This window comes from Lepidochelys kempii, chromosome 1, assembly GCF_965140265.1.
Source record: "Lepidochelys kempii isolate rLepKem1 chromosome 1, rLepKem1.hap2, whole genome shotgun sequence".
In the NCBI taxonomy this organism is placed as follows: Eukaryota; Metazoa; Chordata; order Testudines; family Cheloniidae; genus Lepidochelys; species Lepidochelys kempii.
Window position 1 is genome coordinate 243530044 of NC_133256.1, and position 27385 is coordinate 243557428.

Sequence of the window (27385 nt, forward strand, 5' to 3'; positions counted from 1 at the left end):
TGATTTAATCAATCCACCCTGCAAAATAAGGAATTAAAGAAGTGGTGCTTATAGTGATGTATAGGACATCATTACCTACAGCTACAACTGTAAGCAGGTTTGCTTAATAACAAGGTCACTAAGGCAACATTGCCCTCATGTTAAGCAAACTAGGCTAAAGCCAGCATTGCTTGTCTAAGTGTCATTTCTATATGTCCAAACTTATGCATTAGAAATGACCCTTAAAATTATTCTCAATACAGCTTACATGATTGATAAGCTTCAGGGATTTTTAACACAGTCATTATTATTAAGTGCAACTGTAATAGAAAGCAATTTTTTGTAAGTTAAAACATTTGTCAGTGGGTGATTACTTCATAAATAAAATCTCTTAACCATCACTGAACATAGTTTGATCGTAACTCCATATCAGTCACATGCTTTGTTCATTAAGTCACTCATTTGTAGTAACAGACATCCTATGTTACTTTGCTAAGGGTCCCTTTTTGGGCATCTGGATTAAATTAGCAAGATTAAGGTAAAGAGTATATAGAGTACGCACTATAGAGTACGCACATTCCTAACGACTAGTCGCACACTAGCTCAGTCTAAAACAAAGTGCTGCACGATAAGGATTCTGTTCTTTGACCAAAGAATCATGACAGTTTAGTGTACACTTTGCACATTGGCTTTGGCGCTGTTCCTCAGTGGAATACTGTGCCCCTGTGTGGTGTCATTCACCTCACAGTAAATTGGTCGACATTGAATTTGAACTTGACCATGTGCATCATCACAGGCATCCTGCGCCCCACTCCTATTCATGGCTACCAGTTCTGAGCAACATAGTTCCTCCACATGTTCATCATGGAGAGTCTACAGGTGGACTGGTGGAAAAGCTATGTGCCAGTCCTGATCTCCCATTGTATATGGACATCTTCAGTCACCCCAAAGCACAATTTATGTTGAGGCATCCACTGTAGTCTCAACTGCCAGATTGGAAGCTGTCAGCAGCTACCCCATGGCACAATGAGTGGTTAGCTAAAGATGTTTGAAATATTTTTGCTTGTCAGTGATCCAACCATTTGACAATTGGGATTTGACCTTCCATGTCAGCTTTGGACTCTGTTGAGCAGGTTCCAAACTGGCCAAGGAATACGCGCAGCCAGCCTCTACGCTTGGGTCTGCACGATGGCCCACGTTGTCAATGTCGCTGCCGTCAGTCAATAGCTCATGTTGTCAACGAATGTCCACTAACTAGACTTCATGGGAGGCTTAGGGCCCTTCATTCTGCTGATGAAACTGCTGTTGGGTGGCTTGGCAAGCACTGCAAATGCTAGAAGAAGTGTACAAAAGAATAATAAAATTAATATTTACTAGTAAAGCTCAAGTGATGTTGATGCTTGAGCTACTAATGCAGAGAGGATGCAACAACTCAAGTTTGGACAACTCTTCAACTGTTAATCCAGTCAATATATGCTGCTAACCAAATCACTCTGTGTAGCTCCAGTGTTTTGAAGTGTGGTTGCTCACACTTGAGCTAGGCTAACTCGGAATGCACTAACTCAAACTAACTGTTGCAGTGAAGACAAGCCCTTAAACTGTAAGCTCTTTGGAATAGGGACTGTCTTGTTGTGATGTTTGTACAGCGCTGGAAACAGAGGGGTTCTGGTCCATGACTAGGGCTTCTAGGTGCTATGATCATACAAATAATAATTAGTAATGTTTTGTTGAACAAAGATTATATTATAACTTAAGTATTTAGCTGAACCTGTTAATCCATCCTGTTCATGCATTGTATCTGTATATTCGTTATTGAAGTGGACCTGACATGGATACTGTACCTACAATGTTTTTTTAATCAGTTGTGACAGAATTTTTATAGCCTGGCCAACTCAGCAATTCAAATCTCAGTTCAGTACTTTTGGTGTCTTTAGAGAAAAGCTCTTTACAGAATCCAAAGCATATTGCATATCAAATATGGTTAAACAGAAAAGGGGAAAAACAAAACAGTGACTGAGATCAGAACAGTCTCTAATTCATCTGTTCACTAGGTTTATAGAAGAAATTTGTATTTTTCTTCGAGTGCTGTCCCTGTGGGTGCTTCACTTCAAGTGTCAGTGCATCCCGGCACTGCTGATTGGAGATTTTCAGTAGCAGTGCCTTGTTGGGTTGCGTGTGCGCAGTAGCTGTCTTGCGGTGCTGTTGGCGATTCAACCAGTGCTCGCCCAACCCCCTCAGTTTCTTCTCAACCATCCTCTGCTGCAGACAGAGCTCCAATGGCAGTGTCACAAAATCATCTAGGAAAGAGTTAGAAATACTTAAGTTTAATCCTCAATAGTTAGTTCATTGTTCATCTAGATTTCTGTTTTTAATCAGTTAAATTCCCCTTTTAAAAAAAACAGCCCCTCCCTAAGGGAGTTACCCCTCTGTTTCTTTTAGTTCCCCAATTGAAGTTGGATTCTGAAAATGTCAGACTCTCCTGGGTTTAAAAGATGTGCTTCTTGTAAGGATGTGATGTCTGTTTCCGATGGACACTCACAGTGCGTCCACTGCTTAGGGGAGGAGCACATTCCCCAGAAATGATCCCATTGTAGCAATCTTAAAGCCAGAATGAGGAGGGACAGGGATCTCTTAGTCAAAATTATTCTTATGGATAAATCCCTCATACCCCTGTTTGCTTCAGGAACAACCCCATCAGGGGATTCTCCAGGTGCCTCCTCCCTGGACAGATCGAGTACTCTCTCCTCCAGAAAGTTGAAGAACAGGGAGACATCTCCTGCTCATGGAGAACCATTGAAGAGAAAACAGTCTCCACCAAGATCGCTAACTGCAGTGCCGACGACCAGCAGGGTGAACGTGTTTGATGCTCCGAGTGCCTCCGGCACCATCCGTACCGGGATCTCTGCTGACAGAGATAAGGATTGCGGGCATAAGTCAACCTCTGAAGAAGGACATGGTGCTGACAGCGCCTCAGCTAGCTATGCCACCTCCAGCGGTGCTGCACACTACGGAGCCGAGACCTGACTGCACTAAGTTGGCACTGGTCAAGGCCATGCACAAGCGGACAGGATCGATTTCCCAGGCTTCTATACATAAGAGCATGGCACTGTGCTCCCTCAGCCGATATCAGAATTTCATCCACATGGGGATCACCAATACTCAGAACCAACAGTTCTCCGTTGCCAATGGCACCAGTACAACCGGACTCACCAAATGCCTCCAGATTCTCCAGTGACGAGGAAACTGATGTTGATGAGGCAGACTTCTACTCTGGACATTACTCTTCCTCAGGTAGGGAACGTCTACACAGGAACATGCCCCCATGGCTGGCTGACCTGTGAAAGTGCCCACCCCCCCATGCCATTCCAAATGCAATGGGCACAGTGGGAGCCATGGGCAGTCTACTGAGCACAGAGATGCATGAGGATTCTGTAGAGGAATTGGATGATTCTAATAACCAAGAACAATCACCAACTCACAACTCATTTTCATCTCTGGATTAGGCAGTCATGCCGCCACCCCCCCACCCACCATTGCAGATGACTCAAAACAATTCAAGAGTTACTCAAAATGGGTGGCGCAAAGCCAGAACATCCAGCTGGAAGAGGTGACTGAAAACCAACATCAGCTCCTCAAAATCCTACACTTAGCATCCTCAACTAAGATTGCGCTACCTATTAATAGCACACTGATGGGAACAGAATTATTGTAGCAAACACCAGCAACCATATCTCCGACATGCAAAAGGATGGATAGAAATTATGTGCCCAGCAAGGTTATGGACTTCCTATTTTCACACTCTCAGCCAAACTCCTTGATGGTGGAGGCGGCGAACCAATGAGGGAAACAATCCCATTATAAAGCCACTCCACATGACAAAGACTTGAAGAGATTTGATTTGTTTGGTCGAAAAATCTACTTATCGGCAGCACTTCAGTTTCGTATGGCCAACTACAGAGCAGTACTAGCGAAATACGACCATGATAATTACCAAAAACTCAACAAATTTGTGGCAGACATCCCAGAAGAAAGAAGGGAGCAATTGCAGTCCACCATAACTGACGGTCAACTTGTGTCAAGGACAGCTTTACAAGCGTCCCTTTACGTCGTTGACATAGCTGTTTGCACAACAGCTACAGCAGTAGTCATGAGGAGGGCCTCCTGGCTACAATCCTCTGGAATTCCAAAGGACCTCCAAACTAAAGTTGAGGATCTCTCCTTTGACAGGGAAAAACTATTCTCGGCAAAAACAGATGAAGTCCTACACTCAATGAAGGACTGTTGAACAAGACTCCGAACCTTGGGCATCTATACCCCACCCCCACAACAGATGTAGGAGATAGCAACCTCACCAGTGCAACAGAGACACAACCGGAGAGCGACAACAGAGGTCTTTTGATAACCAAAGGCACAGACCATAGAGACGTCGCCCTATCCAATCCCAGGCTGCGATGTCCCAAGCACCTTCAAACGATGCAATTTTGAAGCGTTGTTCGAGGGTCTGACGGACTTCCCCTGACCACCAGCGTCAATAGAACCAGTAACCCAAGTTTTTGGTTATTGACTCCGACCATTCTACGATATGTGGGCCACTATCACCATGGACCATTGGGTTTTGGAGATCATTCAAATGGGTTATGCCATCCCTTTTACCTACCCCCGTTCCCTGTCCCTCTTCAGGGACCCTTCTCAGAAGCATCTTTTGAGAGAAGAGGTAGATCACCTTCTACAATTAGGGGCCATAGAACAAGTTCTAACACAACACAGAGGGAAAGAGTTTTACTCCCACTATTTCCTGACTCAGAAGAAAAACAGAGGTTGGAGACCCATACTAGATCTCAGAAAACTCAACAAATTTGTCCGCAACCACAGATTCAAATCAGTCACAGTTAACTCAATCATCCCAGCGCTGGAAGAGGGAGACTGGTTCTCAGCCCTTGACCTACAACGATACTTACTTTCACATTACTATCTATCCTGCTCACAGATGATTCCTACGATTCACAGTGGGACAAGATCACTTCCAATACAGAGTACTGCCATTTGGACTGTCAGTGACTCCATGAGTCTTTACCAAAACCCTAGTAGTGGTAGCTGCTCATCTGCGCAGACAGGGAATACTGATTTTCCCATACTTAGACAATTGCCTACTAAAAGATCCTACCAGGACGGAACCCTTACACACCGCTCGACAAATAATCTCTCTCTTTCACACGTTAGGGCTACCAATGCCCCAATTCACAGCGCTGACCTCCTTCATATTGGTGATGTCAGACAGCGTGTGGGTGTCTGCATGCAACTGCCTACAACTCCTGGGCTCTATGGCGGCCACCACTTTTGTTGTAAAACACGCCAGACTACACGTCTGCTGCTTTTAAGGATAGCTGAACTCGGTGTATATTCCATGAAAGCACAGCCTACACAAAAGACTCATGCTGACCCCAGAGGTCCTACATTCACTATGATGGTAGAGAAACCAATAAACGTTTGCTCAGGCATCCCGTTTCAACAGGATCTGCCATCCATACAAATCACAACAGATGTCTCACCTATTGGATGGGGAGTCTACATAAACCAACGTACAACCCAAGGCAAGTGGTCCCCCACGGAAACACTCTTACACATTAACCTGCTCGACTTCTGCGTGGTCCGCAATGCGTGCCTACATTTCCTCCCTATCATACGAGGCAAGATGATAAAGATCCTGACGGACAATGTCATGTGTATGTTCTATATAAACTAGGGATGCCACGTGATTAAAAAAATTAATCGCATGATTAATCTCGCTGTTAAACAATAGAATACATTTAAATATTTCTAGATGTTTTTTACATTTTTAAATATATTGATTTCAATTACAACACAATACAAAGTGTAGAGTGCTCACTTTATATTTACTTTTCATTACAAGTGTTTGCACTGTAAAAAGACAAAAAATAATATTTTTCAACTCTCCTAATACAAGTTCTGTAATGCAATGTCTTTATCATGATAGTTGAACTTATAAATATACAATTATGTACAAAAATACTTCATTCAAAAATAAAAGAATGTAAAATTTGAGTTTGCAAGTCCACTCAGTCCTACTTCTTGTTCAGCCAATCGCTCAGACAAACAAGTTTGTTTACATTTCCAGGAGATAATGCTGCCTGCTTCTTGTTTATAATGTCACCTGAAAGTGAGAACAGGTGTTCTCATGGCACTGTTGTAGCCGGCGTCGCAAGATATTTACGTGCTAGATGCGCATGCTTCAGCCACCATTCCAGGGAAATGCGTCCATGTTGATGATGGGTTCTGCTCAATACCATCCAAAGCAGTGTGGATCGACACATGTTCATTTTCATTATCTGAGTCAGATGTCACCAGCAGAAGGTTGATTTTCTTTTTTGGTGGTTCCGGTACTGTAGTTTCCACAATGGAGTGTTGCTCTTTTAAGACTTCTGAAAGCATGCTCCCTCTCTCGTCCCTCTCAGATTTTGGAAGACACTTCAGATTCTTAAATCTTGGGTTGATTGCTGTAGCTATCTTTAGAAATCTCATATTGGTACCTTCTCTACATTTTGTCAAATTTGGTGTGAAAGTGTTCTTAAAACAAACATGCTGGGTCATCATCGGAGATTGCTAGAATGTGGGTAAAACAGAGCAGAGGACATACACTTCTCCCCCAATGAGTTCAGTCAGAAATGTAATTAACGCATTTTTTTAACGAGCATCAGCATGGAATCATGTCCTCTGGAATGGTGGCCGAATCATGAAGGGGCATAAAAATACGCCCCTCTGGCCGACACCCTGAGAGCGAAGGGCTACGTGGTGCAGATGGATGCCCTGATCGTCGAAGCCCTGGGCACTTGGGACCCCTGCAACAAGCGTGTGCTGGGGACCTGTGGGATTGGTTGATGCTACGCATAGCTCATGCGGCGCCTCATGGTCTCAGACACCATCCGATGGTCCAGGGACATCTACATCGAACACATCACCGGCCACTGACAGTACCAGGTGGTGTGAGCTGGTACGACAGCGTGCATCAGCTATTGGAGAGGGACTGACAGACTTTTTCCAGTGGACCATATGAACTGGAACCATAAACTCACTGAACATTAAATCCCACCAAATGAGGGTAGATCCATCTCCATCATCGTATCCACTCATTATACTCCACACCTGAACATAGCCATTACATGGACAACATACCCCCATATCTCAATGTCTGTACTTTGACCGGTTAAACTTTTACCCCCAATTGGGGAGATTGCAGATTATGTATTTCTTACGGCACCCGTTCCTAAACCGAATTTCGCACCACTTGATAATCTTTACCTTATTTTCTGATAACCAGAAACTTCTATGCTTGAACTCTGTACCGTTTTCTTTTTACTTCAACATTATCTTAATAAAATTATTATATCTGGCACGTAAATACCTTGCAATGCCGACTACAAAAGAGCCATGCAAATGCCTGTTTTCACTTTCTGGTGACATTGCAAATAAGCAGAGGGCAGCATTATCTCCTGTAAATGTAAACAAAAGTGTTTGTCTTAGCGATTGGTTGAACAAGATGTAGGACTGAGTGAACTTGTAGCCTCTAAAGTTTTACATTGTTTTGTTTTTGAGTGCAGGTATGTAACAAAAAATCTATATTTGTAAGTTGTACTTTTAGGACAAAGAGATTGCACTGCAGTACTTGTATGAGGTGAAAAATACTACTTCTTCTGTTTATCATTTTTAAAATGCAAATATTTGTAATCAAAATATACACTTTGATTTCAGTTACGCAGAATACAAGATATATGAAAATGTATTAAAACATCCAAAATATTTAATACATTTCAGTTGGTAGTCTCTTGCTTAACAGTGCAATTAAGAAACAAGAAATGCCCAAAGTCCTGCTCACAAGCAGGACTAAGAGCACGATCCCTGGGGAAGCTTTCCTCATCAAATGGAATGCTCCTTTCCTATACGCATTCCCACCAATACCTCTGATCTCCAGAGTTATACACAAAATACAAATGGACAAAGCCAAAATAATATTCATAGTACCCGCATGGCCCTGACATGCTTGGTGATCTGCAAACCATTTACTCTCCCTCGTCTATGGAATCTTCTCTCTCAGGACGATGGTCAAGTCCTCCACCCGGACCCAGAGAGACTTCACCTGAAGGCATGGCTCTGCCCTGACAAACTAATTTGCTCAGAACAGGTAAAACAAGCGTTGTTAAAAAGCAAGAAACACAGCACACACACTATCTACCTCCAGAAATGGAAAAGATTCTTCCTATGGTGCCAAAACAAACAAATACCTGCAAACCAGGCACCACTTACGCTTAGCATGGATTATTTATTATCCCCGAAAAACTCGGGGCTCGCTACGCGCTCTCTTAGAGTTCACCTTGTGGCCACCCCAGCATTCCATCAACGAGTAGACGGGATGTTGGTATGTGCCCACCCGATTATTAAGCGTTTCCTAATGGGCATACAGAATACATACCCAGACATCCGAGAACCCATGCCTGCAGTGGACCTAAATCTGGTTCTCAGAAGTCTTAACCAGAGCTCCCTTTTGAACCCTGAGCCACGTGCTCATTACTTCACTTATCTATGAAAGTGGCATTCCTGGTCGCCATTACATAGGCACAAAGAATTACTGAAATAGGGGCTCTCATGGCTCACTCACCATATACAATATTCTTCAACCCTTAGAACACATCTTAAGTTTATGCCCTAAATATTCTCTTCATTCCATCTCAACCAACGAATCCATTTACCTACATTCCACCCAAAACTACACACTAATGTTCAAGAGGCAATCCTGCACACATTGGATGTGCACTGTGCCATAGCTTTTTTCCTAGACAGAAGGAAGCCCTTCCATAAATCTCCTAGACTCTGTGTCAAACACAGAACAATCAAAGGGCTCTGCCATATCGACACCAAGATTATCCAAATGGACATCCAGCTGTATCCATACATGTTGTTCACTACACAACAGTGGAGCCGCTCTGGGCATCAGAGCCCACTCGGCAAGAGCTTTAGCTACCTCCATAGCATTTGTCTACAATGTTCCCATTCTGGGCATCTGCAGGACAGGCACCTGGGCCTCTGAAGACACATTTGCGAACCACTGTGCAATCGCTTTCGGTTCAAGCTTGGACACACGTCTAGGTCTCACTATACTAGCCTCAGCTACGAACTCCACTCCAAAGTCCCTTCCATCCTCATGAGGGCACTGCTCTACATTCACTTGAAGTGGAGCATCTACAGGGGCAGCACTCGAAGAAGAGAAGGTTACTCACCTTGTGCAGTAACTGAGGTTCTTAGAGACATGTGTCCCTGTGCGTGCTCAACTACTCACCTTCCTCACCTCTACTTCAGAGTTTGCAGTAAGGACTCTACAGTAGAGAAGGAACTGAGGGGATTGGGACGCATGAGCCCTGGTTGAATCGCGAATGGCACAACCAGACAGCTGCTGTGCACGCACATCCCAACTTGGCACTGCTACCGAAAATCTCTGATCAGCAGTGCTAGGACGCATTGAACCTCAAGTGGAGCACTCGCAGGGGGACACGTCTCAGAGATCTTCAGTTATTGCATGAGGTGAGTAACATTCTCTTTGCCACTTTGTTGGGGCCAAGATGCTACTTATGTGTAAGCTGGCTAGTTTCGGCCTAGTCTTTGTTTGGCATGCGTGTTGCCTCACTGACTTGTCCTTATGTAAGCTTGCTTGATGCTTGCAGCTGTGGCGTAGGACCAAGGTGATGTTTTGACCATAGAACGTATCCAAGTTGGAGGATATTTTATAGATAAGAGGAAGTTATCAGTACAATGGATGTACAGAATGTATTGCCAAAGGGCTATTATGCAAAAAACAGGAAGTCCTTACTAAGTCACTGTAGGTAGATGGCCTGGTCAGCATGCATGATCAGTGGAAATGAATTAGAAAAGCGATACATTATGAAAATACAGTAGAACCTCAGAGTTACGAGCACCAGAGTTATGAACTGACTGGTCAACCACACATCTCATTTGGAACTGGAAATATGCAATCAGGCAACAGCAGAGACAGTAAAAACAAGTACAGAACTGTGCTAAATATAAACTACTAAAAAAAAAGAAAGTTTAAAAAATTGACATGGTAAGGAGAATGTTTCTGTGCTTGTTTCATGTAAATTAAGATGGTTAAAAGCTGCATTTTTCTTCTGTGTAGTAAAATTTAAAAGCTGTTGTGACATTATTGACTTGAACTGGGACCATATAGAACATTGTTGCAACCATGGTGCTGTAGTAGCACCAAATCTTGTATAAAGGGGGTCAAATAAGGTGTCTTAGATGAGGTTATGGTTTGTTGGTTATGATTATGCTATCTGTTTGTATGTATCAAATTTGTATTTAAAGATATAAGTATTGGCTCTATATTGTCTGTATTTCAAACTTATGCCATGCTTTTGGGTGACACCCCAGACAAGTTGGTGTTGTCTCTGCCTGGCTTGCTTGATGGCCCCATTAAGGACCATCCACTATACAACTGACCCATTGAGAAAAGGCAGACACACTTTGTGACTCAGCAAGGTATGCAGGGACATGCCTATGGACAGAACTCTGAGATTTTTTCCATGCCATGTGATGGAATGCTTGTCTTTGGAACAAAGCAAGAAAGACCACATGGCGAAAGAATATAAAAAGCTGCTGCAGCTCCTCCATCTTGTCTTCAGTCCTACTTCATATCTCTGGAGGGACTTTGCTACAAACGGAAGCTCTAAACAAAGGAATGATGACCCATCCCAGCTGTTGATGTACTCTAGAGACTTGATTTGAACCTGCAGTTTATTCCATCACTGCTGCAAGCCTGAACCAAGAACTTTACCATTACTGTATGTAATTGATACCATTTAACCGATTCTAGCTCTCATCTATATCTTTTTCCTTTTATGAATAAACCTTTAGATTTTAGATTCTAAAGGATTGGTAAGATCTGATTTGTATATTGACCTTGCATCTGATCATAGAATATCAGGATTGGAAGGGACCTCAGGAGGTCATCTAGTCCAACCCCCTGCTCAAAGCAGCACCGATCCCCAATTTTTGCCCCATACCCCTAAATGGCCCCCTCAAGGATTGAACTCACAACCCTGGGTTTAGCAGGCCAAAGCTCAAACCACTGCGTCTGGGGCTTGGCCTTTGGGATCGAGAGAACCTTTTTTCTTTTACTGGGGTATTGGTTTTCATAACCATTCATCCCCATAAAGAGTGGCACTGGCGGAGATACTGGGAAACTGGAGTGTCTAAGGGAATTGCTTATGTGACTTGTGGTTAGCCAGTGGGGTGAGACCAAAGTCTTCTCTGTTTGGTTTGCCTTGGTATGCATAGTAACCCCAGCCTTGGGCTGTAACTGTCCTGCTTTAAGCAATTTGTCCTGAATTGGCACTCTGTTGGGTCCCACCAGAACCAGCTTCGTTACAGTGGCGTACTCGTGCAAGGATCCACAGAACTAGGTCAATTAAACTTTGGGTCAGAACTCCACGCTATCCAAATTTGAATTTTGGTATTGAGAGTTTGGTTGGTTAAAAAGCAGTTGCAATGGGGAGCGAAGAGCATATGAGGGCCTTGGCAAAAAAGCCCTGGAAGATTTGTGTTCAGAAAAGGGGATAAGCTTTAGAAAGAAGGCTACAAATCAAGAACTGAGAAATCTGTTAATGGCCAGTGATCAGAAGGCAGGAGCACAGCCCTTACCTGATGCTACAGAAGCTGCAAAAGCAATTGGAATGCAAAAGGCAGCAGGTAAACTGCAACTCGAGCATGAACAAAGACTGGCAGAAATTAGATTCCAGGAACTAGAAGCTTAGGCAAAAGTGGAAATACTTCAGCTCCAAGTCAAAAAAGCAATGGAAGAACAGCAGAAATTGTATCCTCTTGAAAGTCCAGTATATAACAATGTTGGTGTGTTGTATAACTCTGAGCAGTTGTCTGGGTATAACCAAATGTACCCCAACACTGCCACCTTTTATGTAAATGCTGTTATTGTGAGTTCAGTAGAGGGTGGCTCCATAAATTGTGCCAATGCTATGTCTGGGAATGGTAATGAAAAATTCATAGAGAGTGTAACAGTCAGTGGTAAAAGCTGTTTAGGGCAAATTATGGCTTCTAACATCATTCTTGTTAAAGCAGATCTAGTCAAAGAGGAAGATTACTTACCAAATCAGACAGTGAAAGTTGTTGTTCTCTGTGAGTTTACTGTAAGTGTTCCTTTAGCTAGAATCCACCTTGAACGGAATGGTACTAAGCATGAAGTTATAGCTGGTGTAAGGAAGTTATTGCCTAAGGGTCTTTTGATTGGGGAAAATATTCAAGCTTTGTTCAGTCCATGTAGCCAGTCACAGGAAAGAAATTATCTTAAATCTGTGTCTGTTATGGGCAATGATTTGCCTGGGGAGGGTTTCTCCAAATGTTTGAGGAAAAGAGCAGTTTGTCTGTGAATGAAGTTTCTGAATGTCTGTCTAATGTCTCAGAAGTGAATCTGGAATTAGATCAAGCACAGAAAGAACTCATTGGTCAGGACAATGTTTCTCAGGAGCAGATTAAAGTGGATGGTCAGGTTAAAACCCTAAATGAGAAAGGAAAGGGTAGATTTTTGATGGATAATGGATTGTTGGCTAGTATAGCTTGTAAAAGTGAACCTGAAAACGGTAATTGTGATTTGCTGGAAGTAGTGAGAAGAGCAGCAGTTTATCTGTGGGGAGTGGCAATGTGCCTGATAAGGAAAGTTTGGATAGGCCTAGGGAGCCTTGTGAGCTGATGGCCTTGTCTAGTCAGCAGTTTGGGAAGGCGAGGATAGTGGAAGATGAGTGTCCCCCTTGTACCTTACCTGTTGCCTGTGTGGAGAATTGTGACAGCGAAGGAAATGTACCTGTGTCTGTCAGTGGTATTGACTTGCCTATGGAGGGAGCTACCCAGGTCTCCAACCAGTTGTCTATGAACAGCCCTGTGTGCTGGGACAAGGGAAATGAGATTCCAAGCTGTGTGTCTGGTAAAGGAGAATGTGTCTCTGGCTCTTCTTTGTCTGTGGAGCAGACAGAAGGTGCCTTTCAGCCTGTGATGGTTGAGAATTGTGCAGTTGTCTCAGAGTTGGTTCTGGATTCAACTAAAGCCCAGGAAGGGAATGGTACTAAGTTTGTGTCTGCAAGGGAGAGTGGCACTGTAACTAGGTTGCATCCAGTTAGTGTCCTAGCAAAATCCCAGAGACCAGACAATTCTGGTGCTTGTGTTTTACCTGTTGCTAATGTGTTGTTGGGAAAGAGTATAGGAATTCGGTCTAATCAGGGCGATATCCTAGCCAGGGCACAAGGAGAGCATAAAGGTGATTTGATTGTGATGTGGAAACTTGTAGCAAGAAGGGAAAGATTCATGAACTTGTGGGTGGCAAAGGGAAGGAGAATGCTTCTAAACTTTTATCTAGGAAGTTTATACGTTTGCCCAAAAGGGGATTGTGTAGGAATCCACCTGATGGGCCAGAGGTAATTCTGGATGTAAGTGAGACCCAGAAAGAGTCTGTTGGTGCTCAGAAAAGTGTTCCTTTAGAGCAAGCTGTAGGTGAAGAGGGTAAAGGCAAAATTTCTGTGAGGGGTGAATTGTCGCTTAAAGAAGTTCCTGGGGAAAGGAATCCTCATGGTAGTCTTTGCAAGCAGTTTGCTGTAGCTGAAGGGTGTGAAAGTGAGTTAATCAAGGAAGTTTCAGTTCCAAACAGCCAGAAATTATCTGTGGTGAATGGATCCACTGACTTTCCTTTTGAAAGATCCAGTGTGAATAGCTTTGAGAAGGTCTCAGATGGAGTAAAGGTTGTTAAGGAATTTAAACAGCCCTATGACCAAGTGGCTGTTTGTGGCTAGTTTGTTGGGAAGACAGTGGTGTTGGGACAGGATTGTCTGCATGCTAATTCTTTAAGTGAGCAGTCTGTGCTTCAGGGTCTGCAGTTGGTGAACACACCTAGCCAGCAAAGGAATTCCTGTGAGCAGGAAATTTCAGTTTTCAACCTTCTAAGAAAAAGGTGTGGGGGGAAAGAACCCCATCCTGTTGAAGGGAAGAATGAGTGTCCAGTCTTGAAATTGGTAGCAGCTAGGAATATAAAAGCTAGTGTCTGTGGTAATGCAAATTACCTGTCTGGCTTGGAGAGGAAAGACTTGCTAATAGGTGTTAACATAGAGAGCACACCCAATCAGCCAGTGAATTCTATTAAGCAAGAGAGATCAAGATTTAATCCTACAGAACAAAAAGGAAAACAAATCTTATTTTTTCAAAGGGAAGCCACAGGGTGACCCTAAAAGGTCCAAACCCCAATGGTATTGAGCCAGAGGTGTGGCAAGACAGACATGATCGTCGATGGACACTGGCAATAAATATGTTGTTAATGGTGATTTTTGTAACTAATGTGTTACTATTACCAAGAATTGTAAAAGTATGCAATGTGCCTAATCTTTTGGAAAATCCCTTGAACACGTTAAGCGTGATACATAAGAACACACTTTATGTTAAAAGGCCTTGTAGTGCTACTGTTGCACAGTTAATGCCTGTAAAAAGTCTTGGAACTTTTCACAGGGGAAAAGACATTCCAAACCTGATGTGCTGTATGAAAGGGGAAACTGAGGCACTCTACCATATTGCTTTCATGGTTAAATGCCAAGATTTCTGTACTATGGACAACATTAATTTCTACATTGACTTGATGTTAATTGTGTTTCAAACATTTGCCAGAGCTTGTATGGATAAAGTAGCTATGTTCTTTAGCTCTTGGCAAGATCACATGAGACCTGCAGGAACCATGCTTCAAAAGCAGATTCAATCCGCTATTGTTCTAACCAAGTTTTATCTTGCGTTTGTAAAGAGATTCAATCATGTTACTGAACATGACTTTGATAAACCATTTCTGTTATACACTAGTATGGCTTCTCACCCCATACTAGCTGTAGTAAGACAAAACCAAGGATGGGGAGCTCTTGGGATGCAGTCAGGTATGTTTGTATCATCCCTTCCTGCATTAATTTTGCATTGGGGGTGTGATGTTATTGACTTGAACTGGGACTGTATAGAACATTGTTGCAACCACAGTCCTGTAGTGGCATCAAATCTTGTATAAAGGGGGTCAAATAAGGTGTCTAAGATGAGGTTATGGTTTGTTGGTTATGATTATGCTGTTTGTATGTATCATTTTTATATTTAAAGATATAAGTATTGGCTCTTTGTTGTCTGTATTTCAAACTTATGCCATGCTTCTGGGTGACACCCCAGACAAGTTGGTGTCATCTCTGCCTAGCCTGCTTGATGGCCCATTAAGGACCATCAGCTATACAACTGACCCATTGAGAGAAGGCAGACACACCTTGTGACTCAGCAAGGTATGCAGGGACATGCCTATGGACAGAACTCTGAGGTTTTTTCCATGCCATGTGATGGAATGCTTGTCTTTGGAACAAAGCAAGAAAGACCACATGGCGAAAGAATATAAAAAGCTGCTGCAGCTCCTCCATCTTGTCTTCAATCCTGCTTCATACCTCTGCAGGGACTTATGTGTAAGTAGTTATTGCTTTTATGTTGAAATAAAGATTTCAATGACTAAACCTAAGTGTTTTGGCCTATGTTAAATCTTGCCTATCAACTTGGGTTTTGTTAATTACTTGAAATGCGGAGACTTAGCTTTTCCCTTTCACTTGGTTTTTCATACTTGAAGCAATGATCGGAAATCAAGAAAATACTCCACTACGGCTGCAGAAGAGGATACTGTAATTTAAAAATGGTGTCTACAATTAGGTGATTGAGAAGCCAGCTTCATTAGGTCATCTTATTTTGAGTATGGTATCTTAAGGAGACACTGTTCTTTTCTCTGGAAGGGAACAAAGGACCAGAGCAGCCTACAGACATTGCCCGTTTTACTGTAAGGCTGGAGACGATCGTATTGCCATCTCTCAGGTACAAAAAAAAACCCTGGACAGATGGCATCTCTAGGAGCAGACCCTGAAGGTGGGGTGACTGAAGGGGTTGATGTGAGGGAAAGTGATTGAAAGTGAGAAGTGGGAGAATGAAGCTTTGTCCTCTAGAGCAGGGGTTCTCAACCTTTTTCTTCTGGAGGCCCCCCAACATGCTATTAAAAAAAAAATCCACAGCCCAACTGTGCCACAATAATTGTTTTCCTGCATATAAAAGGCAGAGCCAGCGTTAGGGGTAGCAAGCTGGGCAATTGCCTGGGGCCCCACGCCACAGGGTGCCCTGTGAAGTTAAGTTGCTCTGGCTTCAGCTCTGGGTGGCAGGGCTTGGAACCCCAGGCTTCAGCCCCATGTGGTGGGGCTTTGGCTTTCTGCCCTTGGCCACAGCATGTCTAATGCCAGCCCTGCTTGGCGGACTCCCTATAACCTGCTTGGGGCCCGCTAGTTGAGAACCACTGCTCTAGGAAAGGTACAGCTATACCAGCACAATCTCATAGTGGAGGCATAGCTAACACTGGCAGGTGGGGGTGGGGTTGTGTTTTTTGTTTTATTTTTTAATACCATTTACCCAAACTAAATAAGCTATAGTGGCAAAAAGACTTTTTGATGGTTTAACTGCATCTTTTCTAGGACTTTTTGTTGGCATACAACTGTAAATAATCACATACGTAACCAACATTTTTATACTGTCAAAAGGTGAGTGAGGCTTGGTGATAAAGGGAGGAGGAGAAATATAGGCGAAGAGATAAAGAACACTACTGATAGGGAGAATGTGAGAGAAAAGGGAAGAGCTGTAAATAATGTATCTTTTTCTGCATTATGATCAATGACAGGAAGTGGAGTGAAGCCAGGTTGGTGGGAGGGGAGGGTGGGGAGAAGAGTGTGTGTGTGTGTGTGTGTGTGTGTGTGAGAGAGAACACAAGCATGGCAGAGAAAAGACCAGATTCTCAGTCTTCATTTCATCATCTTTGTACCTTGAAAGCTGCCTTAACAGGGCAACTGGAAATTGGCCTTGTGTAGGGAAATCCATGGGGATATGAGGCCAGTGTGTTTTGTGCTCTGGTGATGAACCACCCACCCCCACCGAAATAACGACCTTGGCACTGCTCTCTAACTTAAACTATGGCTCAAACAGTTACTAGGTTACCCCACAAGGTCAGGACCATTTCCTGCTGCAGACAGAGCTTGTTCCTTCCTGACATTCTTAACTAATATGCCAAGTGACATGTCAGTGTTTGAGAATGATGTGGCTTTCTCCAATCCCAGTTACCAGGAAGCTCTTTACATGTCTTTACATCTGTCACCACCAGACAGTTACAGGCAATTTCAACAACTGTTGTGTTGTCTTGTTTAGTAGATACAAAACATAGAATCTTACTTTTTTTAAAAAAGGTTTTTTTTCTTGAACACTTTTGAATGAAAGGAAAAGTAACCCACAAGACATCTAGCTAATATCAGTGTTGGTTGCAGCTGACTTTATTGTGTCTCAGCAGAATTTTGTTGGTTTTCAAATTTATTTTGTATTCTGGTAACATTTAAAGATCGCAACTGAAATCATGGCCCATTTGCATGAAGCACTGTATGAACACATAGTGAGAGACCATCCCTGCCTCCAAAAGAGCTTTTCATTCTAAATAAAAAAGACAGACAATGCATGGAGGAGGAAACGAAGGCACAGAGAGGCGAAATGACTTGTTAGAGGGCACATGGCCGGTCAATTATCAAGCCATTTTAATCCACTGAGCTTCTAACTCTTCAGTCGTGTCTGATATCAAGGACAAAAATAGTATCTAGCGCCAGTAATGATGACTTGACAGAGAGGGAACAGGAACATAGGAATCCAGGTTATCTTCTGCTGTTTGGTCAGGTGATCCAGTAACTGGCAGAGGATGATGTTGCCCAAAGTCCTCCTTATTAATGCATCTGACCCAGTGTAGAACTGTGGCATCTGTGATTGTTCTTGACACTCTTGGCTCATGTCATCATCTGTCCGTGAAAACACAGTCCAGTGTGGAGGACCTGCTTTACCGTGCATTATGAAGACTGCACCTGTGATAGTGAGGTTTGAATGAAAGTTTTGATCTCCTAATCAGTTCTTAGATTTGACGCAGCCTCATCAGAAGAAGCAACAAGTGTTGCCACTCGTCCTGTCCTCTCTTTGTAAGCAGCAACAAAAGAAGCAATGTAAAGGGGGAAAGAGTTGCTAGACAGAAGATGACCTCTAGGTTATTCAGTCATCATTGCTGTTAGCAGTTGAACCAGGTTCCCATGATCCTTTATGCATGAACCAAAGTCATAATGCTCATATCTACAATTCCTTGTACTTTAGCTGAACCTTAGTTTGTCAATTGATGGTATTAGTATTAGTTAGTAAATATTAATCCTTTTAGTCCTCTTTTCCTTTTTGTATTTTAAATTCCCATATTATTCATTCTCCCAAAATCTTCATGGTATTAGCAAAGAATGTGTATAAGTTGTAAGGCCAAAGTGTTGGTTTATAATCTGTGAATGACCTATATTTAGGAATTGAATATTGAATATTGGACTGTACTTCATTATGGCTAGCCCAAGTCTATGGGAAAACAGATGTCTGGGAAAGAGGCCACTCAAACTGCTAAAGGTGTCTACAGAAATATGAGCAGGGCTGGTTCCTTTTCAATCGCCAGTTGTTATTGCAGATGTTTTCTGAAATGATGATGAAATGGGGATCCATTAAAAAATGTTAACTCAGTGAGAAGTGTCTGTTGTCCCAGCTGTACTAGTGAAATATGAGAGGGAAGGGTCATAGATCAATAGAGTTGTTTGACAGCTAGAAGATTCAAGATTCACAGAAGTTGGGGACTTTTTTTAAGCCTATAACAAGTTCAGCTGTCTCCAAAGCGCACTCTTATGGCCAGTGGTGGCTCTGAGGCACCATGCCTCTATTTCCCCTCTTCAGGGCCCTCTAAGAACTCCAAACAGCCTCATGACTACCACCATCCCTGCCTGGAACTGGTTTAATAACAAAAAAAATCAAGTACAATCCTCAAGGTCTCAAAATAAAGTCCACCCCACACACAAAGTTCATACTTGGCTCTGGAATCTTCCATCACACCCAGAGCTATTCTTCTGTCACAGTCTGTGAAGCTACCACTCCCTGCTCTTCCTAGCTGGAGCTCAGCCTTCTGGCTCTGACTTCCAGACCCCAACCTTTTTCTCAATGAGGGTCTCCTGAAGCAGGCTATAATACTGATAAAATTTGTTATAACTTATTAACTTGGAACATGCACAGGGCAAGTAAGTAATGCTCACAGAGGGATTTAGGCTTTGCTGAACTGAGATAGGATAATATTAGCAGTGCAAGTCTTACAGGCAGTAGTTTGTGATCAGCATAACTGACTAAAACTAGGACTGATGCCAGTGAAAGTCCCCAGATTCTGTTTTGTGTCCCTGGCTTCCATTTTCAATAAGTAATAGTCACTCCACCATTAGATGGAAACTGCAGATCGCATTGGGCTAAATAGAGAATTGGCAGTAAAAGGGTGGTAAACAATGACTTAAGATCATAACACTGAGGTAAATAACGGTTGCAAGTCTAAAAATAGAACTGACAATTAGCAAAAGAAGGTAAATAAGTAGGATGCTGTCCTGTCTAAAAATAGAATTGAAAAACGGTATAAAGGTCAGTCTGGCAGTTGAGAGAGGGGGACAGTTGAGGAGAGAGATGAACAAAGATTCTGAGTACGCGTGGGAGAGATAATGCAGCATAGTCACTGGAGTAAGTCTGTCAGAAAAACTTACAGTTACTGCTATGGTCACAGATATAGTAGAGTGTTTTGTGTATATATGTGTTCGGAGAGGTTAATAAAGATGAATGGGCGTTTTTGTGTTGATTGTAAAAGGCCTTATATATATAAAGGCCTCTTACAGTCAACACACACTCACCCATTATCTTTATTACCCCCCCACACACACATATTTTTTATTTATATATATAGTGTTGTAAGATCTAAAGAACATCTAAGAACTGCTGTCAGCGACTAGTGGAAGACTAGCAATCTGAAGCGGGACGTATCGCTTAGCGTCACTTCCGTAAGGCAACATGATTTGGAGTACTCCTTAACTTATAAGGGATTTGTGTTTTATATTGTTGTGTTGGATTGTTGTTTGCACCAATAAAAGGGTGCCTTATTTTAGAAAAGAACACTGCTTGTGTCAGTCGTTGGAGGGCTGTGTGTGTGTCCACTGGGGGTCACAGGTCCAAGCTATTCTGGAGAGCTTCTAAATGGGGAACCCCTGGCAAACCCAAGATGCTCGCTGGCCCTGGAGACCCATACTTCAGGATAACTGGTGAACAGGTGGGCTGTTTTGAGGGAACCCTTGGTAAACTCGGGAGAGTTACCCTGGGTAACCTATTTTTGCCTTCCAATGATAAGAGAACAAACAACTGATTACAATTTAAGACACATTGTAGGCTTTTAACACTTGTTCTTGTTCGAGTGCTTGCACATGTCTATTCCAATGTAGGTGCGTGTGCGCCCAGACCACAGTTTTGAGAATTTTTTTCCCCAGTGGTATCTGTCGAGTTGGCTACAGTGTCCTCTGGTGCCACACCCTCATAGTGCTCATATAAAGGACCCTGCTGACCCCCCTCCCCTTCAGTTTCTTCTTACCGCCTGTGTTGGTTGCTGGAACCCCTCTTTGCTCAGCCAATCCTCCTAGTGGTTTTTTCTCCAATTCTTAGTGTAAATGGTTATTGTAGTTTGTTAGGAATTAGTTGAGTAAATTTAATAGTTTTGGACGCCTCCGTGCTTAGCTAGTGGGGTAATTTGCATTCCCAGTTCCAGGGCATACCTTAGTCGCTGTGTCTCAAGCCCTGCGCCTTCTGTGGTAAGTCTGTTCCTTTGGGTGACCGGTCAAGGTTCCTTCCCCACTCTGAACTCCAGGGTACAAATGCGGGGACCTGCATGAAAAACCCCCTAAGCTTATTTTTACCAGCTTAGGTTAAAACTTCCCCAAGGTACAAACTATTTTTCCTTTCCCCCCTGGACTTGATTGCTGCCACCACCAAGCGTCTAACAAAAATATAACAGGGAAAGAGCCTGCTTGGAAACGTCTTTCCCCAAAAAAATCCTCCCAAACCCTACACCCCCTTTCCTGGGGAAGGGTTGATAAAAATCCTCACCAATTTGCATAGGTGAACACAGACCCAAACCCTTGGATCTTAAGAACAATGAAAAAGCAATCAGGTTCTTAAAAGAAGAATTTTAATAGAAGAAAAAGTAAAAGAATCACCTCTGTAAAATCAGGATGGTAAATACCTTACAGGGTAATCAGATTCAAAACGTAGAGAATCCCTTTAGGCAAAACCTTAAGTTACAAAAAGACACAAAAACAAGAATATACATTTCATTCAGCACAACTTATTTTATCAGCCATTTAAACAAAACAGAATCTAATGTATATCTAACTAGATTACTTACTAAGTTCTAAGACTCCATTCCTTTTCTGTTCCTGGCAAAAGCCTCACACAGACTGAGAGAACCTTTGTTTCTCCCCCCACTCCAGCTTTGAAAGTATCTTGTCTCCTCATTGGTCATTTTGGTCAGGTGCCAGCGAGGTTATCCTAGCTTCTTAACCCTTTAAAGTGAAAGGGTTTTTCCTCTGGCCAGGAGGGATTTAAAGGTGTTTACCCTTCCCTTTATATTTATGACAGACCCGCACTTGAGCTGTTTCAAGTGCTTGGGGGAATCTCATAGGAAGGACCGCTGCCAAATCTGCAGGGACTTCAGACTGCAAACTGAAAAGGACTGAGTAGCAAGACTGAAGGTCCTCCTCATGGAGGCAGCCTTAAGACCTGCCTTGGAGCCACGCTTGAACTTCACACCAAGCAGCTCTCCCAACCTCTGGATTCACAGCACCAATTGTCTTCCCCGGTGCCTAAGAAGAAGCACCGTAAGCACCAAGAGAAGAGTCAGTCCCCGATGCCAAAGGCAAAAAGACCGTGAGAGTGAGACCTGCTCTTCTCTCCCAGAACTGCAACTCAGGTCGCCGCAACTCCAGTGCTGCCGCAAGCTCCACTGGCACAGGAACAGCTTCCTTGGGGCAGACAGCATACTGCACAGTTCATAGTATTGTCGGCTCCTGAGGCATTCGCAGCAGCCAGGGACCTTCTTACCCTACTGGTACCGGCGTCCCCAGAGGGGCAAGACTTGGCACCACTGGTGCCCTCAAGCATCGGGGAGTTGTTGCCAGGACTTCACCTGGTGCCACGGCAGCTGTCTGGGAATTGAATGGTGTAACCCAGTTCTGCTGTGCTGAGAACCCAGCAATTTGAAGTAATCTGAGTCCAGGCATCCAGGAAGCAGGAGAGGCAGTTGGAGAACAAGGATGTAGCTTTCAGAGTTACAGACGTGTTAGTCTGTATTCGCAAAAAGAAAAGGAGTACTTGTGGCACCTTAGAGACTATCCAATTGATTTGAGCATAAGCTTTTGTGAGCTAGCTGGATCCAATGCAGATGGGATAGCAATGCCAACATCAGGCATCTCATCAAAACAAGTGTTTTGAGGATCTCAAGTTTCTGGGGTTGGACTGCGCAGAATGTGGTGTGAGATTTAGCATCTAGTGTGTTTGACGGAGCCAGATGTAAGATAGTAGCAGATATGATCTGAGATTTGTGTGTCACAAAACACTGAAATGTTCTTGGTCCCTAATTCTGAAATGTTTTGAGGAGAATAGCATGTGTGGGTATACAAACCTCAGCTAAAATATTAATTTAAGTCTTCTGTGTTTCAAATGAGTTTCATTCTAAGCTTAAAAAAATTTTTTTTATCAAGATGTTGATTTCAAAAGATAAGCTGTTTGATCTATAACGCAGCATAAGAAGCTTACTGCATAAATGCCTTGCTGATAGGATCAATTGTCTGGTTCTAAATTAGTGGAGGAGAAACTGTAGATGATGGAACTGATCATAAGTTTGAACTTTTGAATTTTGCTGATGAATGGAGAGTATATTTTGTTGCTAGTTTTTCCCAATCATCAATTTTTATACCATTTTATATATTTTTTGTGTCCTTAAACTGGTGATACAATGTCATCTTATGACTTTTCATTCACATGAGACCATGCCAGCTTCCTTAAAAGTGGTCACATGTTGCTTTTGTTACTGTTTTTCGGAGGTCACAAACCTATAGTCTTTGAGATACAAATAACACCAAATTTTTTTGCATCACTGATTTAAGTGGGGCTCTTACAAATTGATGCTTGTGTTAATACCTACCTGTTAGTAAATATTAACCCTTTTAGTCCTTTCCTTTCTGCATATTTCATTAACATAAAAATAAATTATTCTTTAGAATCTTTGATATTAGCAGAGTGTGTGTTTGAATTCTAAAGCCCAGAATACTAGCTCTTGACCTGTAAATAACTCTACTCAGGAATTGTATGTATTAGGCTGTATCTAAGAATCCTTGGCATCTCCATGTCTGTAAAACTCCAGATAGTCTTAGAAACCATTCTCTTAAAAGAAATAAATTATATAATCCTTACATAAGCATATATAAACCTGGGAAACTGATGACGGATGATTGTTAAACAGATGTTTCCTATTAGGGAATGATTATGATTATGGGGGAAGAAAGACCCACTGAAAGATATTATCTTGGTGAATTGTTAGTCCTCTCAGCTGTAAATAATTATGCCTTCACACATAAATCAGGTAAACTGAGAATGTATAAGAAATGAAATCAGAACGTATGTTTCTTTTGGCAAAGAATTATATAGGGTTTTTGTTTTAAAAACCCGATATAATGACAGTGTTTTTGGAATTTCGGGAATGAAACTGTGCTTCCCACCAGTTGCAGTGAAGAAGAGACACAGAACCAGCTTTTTATCACATCAAGGGTGATAATGCATCTCTTCTTGCTGTATTCTGTATAGTGCTGTACTAATCTGATTGATAATCTTTGGTTAAATAACTTGTTGAGTCTGTTGTTCAAAAATCAAGTAGTCATTAACTCAGACACAACTCTTGCTAAGGATAACCTAATTTTGATTGGACCAAGTTGCACAGTATGTTTCACACCTGATTTGTCTAAAGAGAAAGGCAATGCAAGGTGGAGGAAGCAAAGTTCACAAACTATTAAGAATCAAGGGTGAGTTTGAGAAACCTCACTTTACAGGTCAACAAGCCATCTGAAGGAAGACTGACATTTCAGAAATCCTAAGAGCTTGGGGAGAAGTTATGATGTCAACAAACAAGCCACTCCAGGCTTTTAACCAAATTCTTTCTCTGCACCCAAAGAACTGCTAGCAAGAAGCACTGTGCCAGGAGAACATCACCATCTGGATCCTTGTCTGCAGTTCTAGCTCTTACTCTGAGAGACCAGAAGACTCAGAGCTGAATGAAGAGTTGGCAAACCTCCTTTTGTCTTTTTTTTTTTAGTTGCAGATGTCCAAGTCTTCTTTCGTGGTGGGTTTTTTTAGGGTAGGATGTGAAAGTGTGGCTATGTGCATGATAACACCCATAAAGTCCACCTGGGGAAGGCCTCAAATGTTTTGCAGGGTTAAACAGCTTTAAATACTTTCTCACAAAATTATTCATTAAAATGTGTTCTGTGTTTTATGTTTTAAAGTCTTGAGAAATTCAGATTGTCATCTGTAATTTATGGTAAATAAGAGTTGTCAAACTTCTGTTTATCAAAAGTGTTCTGATCAATATCTCTTGGGGAAATATGGGGAGTAGAAAGGGTTAGCTACCACATAAGAACTGATATCTTAAGGAAGCTTTATAATTGGCTCTGAGATAGTGATTCAGACATTAGGTAATTTGATTTCATATTAAGATGTTTAATCATTCAAATTGTAGATTTAATTGAGCCTGGTAAATCTTTAGTTGGGATTTATAAGCAAATAGGTAGACATCTTCTTGGAATCCTTAATCCTTGGAGTGATTAACTAATTTTTGTATTAATTTGATTTGATTTAACCTCCAATCCAATATTGAGAATTACTTGTTTGGTTTGATAGTTGCAATGCTTTTTTTTTTAAGTTTAGTTTAATGTTAATAGTAGATTTCCTTTGTAAATACCTTTTCTTAAATTGAGTTTAGTTTAGTTTGTGGCTCGTGGGCTGGTTTAAAATGGCTTGCAGGCTGGATCCACCCCTAGAGTACAGAGTATATTAGAGTGAAGATTACTGAAATCATTGTTAATTGTAGTGGAAAGAACAAAAAATACTAAAAATTCCAATAACAGTATTTTATTACTCCCAATCTAAAGAATTATGAACATTTTGATATTTGAGGCAAAGATAAGGCTGCTGGTAGCTTGAAAAATCAGTCGTGGCTGGGCTCTGCCAAAATAGGAAGTCAGTTTCCTTTTGCTTGCAAAAACTGTTCATTTTCAGTGAGTAGCAAATTGAAGGGAAACCACTAGTAAAGCTCCTAAAATTTGGAAATGGTTTGACAAAAGGAATGTAAGAGGGTTTGATTTAGATAACTCAATATGGAAAGCGTTAAAACTTTGACCATTCCGGGGAAAGGTTCGCAGCTTCACAGTGTTCCAAAAATCACTCGCTCACATAGCTATATTTATATCCTACATGTTTACAACAATTCTGATTGTAGACGGAGAGAAATGTGACAGTTTTACATGTTGCAGATACACACTTTCCCATTCTGATCACTGTCTTCTACTTTTCCACCCTTCTCCCCAAAAAGTTGCAACAATTTAAAAATACAACTGCTTGGTAAACATAGACGCTACACTGTATTTTCGTCATGAACCAGTCTCTCTTCTTCCCTTTCCCTGAAGTATGGGAAATAAATCTTAGGAGTTATGCATCATTAATGACCTTCCTTTAACTTTTATAGTGTGGTAAGGCAATAAGGATGATTCTGGAGAAATGATTTGGAGGTTTTTTTACTTGAATTTACAGGTTCAAGACATTTTCCTGGTTTGATCTCAAGGCAGTTTGTTGTTGTAGCATCATGCTGTGATCTATATGAGCCACATGACACATGGATGAGGCTCTGTTAATATAAAGCCCTTGGATAGGGTGCCTGAAGTTCCTGATGAGAATCTCTAAAAACAAGACACCCAGGAGATGTAGAAACTTCCAAATGTATTAATTCAGTATTAGATCTGCACTTGCAGGTGGCTAACCATAGGCCTTATGGAGGAAGATAAGTTCCTTGAGCTCTCTAACAAATCAATCTGCTACCTGAAGAAGCAGAACTCTATGTAGGCCAAGGGTGACATGTATAAGGGGACAAAATTCCCTTTCCTTCCCCACTCACTCTCAAAAGAGAGAAGCTTTTAGGTTTAGATGTTTTAAAGGAGAAAAGGCAAATACCAAATGGGGTTAATAAGTACCAATGATGGTGATGAAATAAAGTGGTAATCTTCCAAGAAGATAACCATATTCTCTAAAGCACTATTAAACTAAATAAATCAAAGCCCAGTTAAGCTATATGGTCTGTTTTTTTGACAGTGTCTTGAAGAGCCACAGCCTGATAACTTAACTGCAATTTAGAGAATACTACCTGTCTATATGCATGAAGTAGTAAACTAAGGAAGGGGATGGACAAATAAAACTCCACTGGTCTAAATGTTGTATTTATTAAAAAAACAAAAACAAACCATAAACAGAAGCTCTCAAATTAGCTTGAGGTAAGCACAGGTAATTTAAAATTCCTTTTGACTAGGGGCTGCTATTCTCAACTTCTGTTGGCTTCTAGTGTCTAATTTTTGTTATATTGCAGATTGTATGAAGAGGGAAGCCTCCTGTCCGAAATACCATCAGAGTAAGTGGTTTTCATTGTTACACAAACTTAATAATGAATTTGATCAATGAGTTTGTTTGTCATGGTTTCGGTAAGTGTGAAATTATTTTATAACTCACAAAACATAACCTAATTTGGAGGAAGAATAAGGTTCATGTATGTAAAACGTGCTTGTTCAAATCTGGCATTTAGGTTTCCTCATATACATTCAGGGTTTGGGGGGTTTTTTTGTTTTTACTCTTTCTGCAGAATCTTATTTTGGCTTTTGTATTCCTTTGATTGTCACTGTCGTTATGCATCTCTCTGTATATGTAGGTCTGTAATACTTGCTTAAATAAGTATCTGCAAGTGACTGTCCTTGAACCTAGCAGATGCTAAAAAGGTACAGGAAGTTAATAAAGGATCACAAAATGGCTTTACAAACACTGACTTCAGCCTCTCACTACTCCATGAACTTAAACAGTATTTCCACTTTATAGGGTAGAGTGTGTTGTGGAAAACGAGTCACACCATCTGTTTGGCTCAAACAATCTGAGGCCTTTTATTGAATACAAGCATGCAGGGAGAGGGAGACAGAGATGGTCACACGCAGGTACCACCCTGGTCTCTTTCTACTCTGCCCCTATAATACCAGTCTTATATAGGTCCAAATCCAAGCCAAATGATACATTTCCTTAT

The 27385-nt window shown here is 41.8% G+C and overlaps 1 protein-coding gene across 7 annotated transcripts in view; it reads left to right on the top strand.

Annotated features, from left to right (window-relative positions):
* RESF1 (retroelement silencing factor 1) overlaps nucleotides 1-27385 on the top strand; it is a 54891-nt gene that overhangs the window by 6698 nt on the left and 20808 nt on the right. For 2 of the 7 annotated variants that reach the window (XM_073321601.1, XM_073321610.1), the window contains exon 2: nucleotides 26687-26728. The exons of 2 other annotated variants lie outside the window; for them this stretch is intronic. The gene's annotated coding sequence lies outside the window, so the exon portion shown is untranslated. Of the gene's footprint in view, nucleotides 1-18794; nucleotides 26729-27385 lie in introns of those variants that run through there. 3 more of the 7 variants (XM_073321576.1, XM_073321592.1, XM_073321583.1) reach the window with 3 other exon arrangements.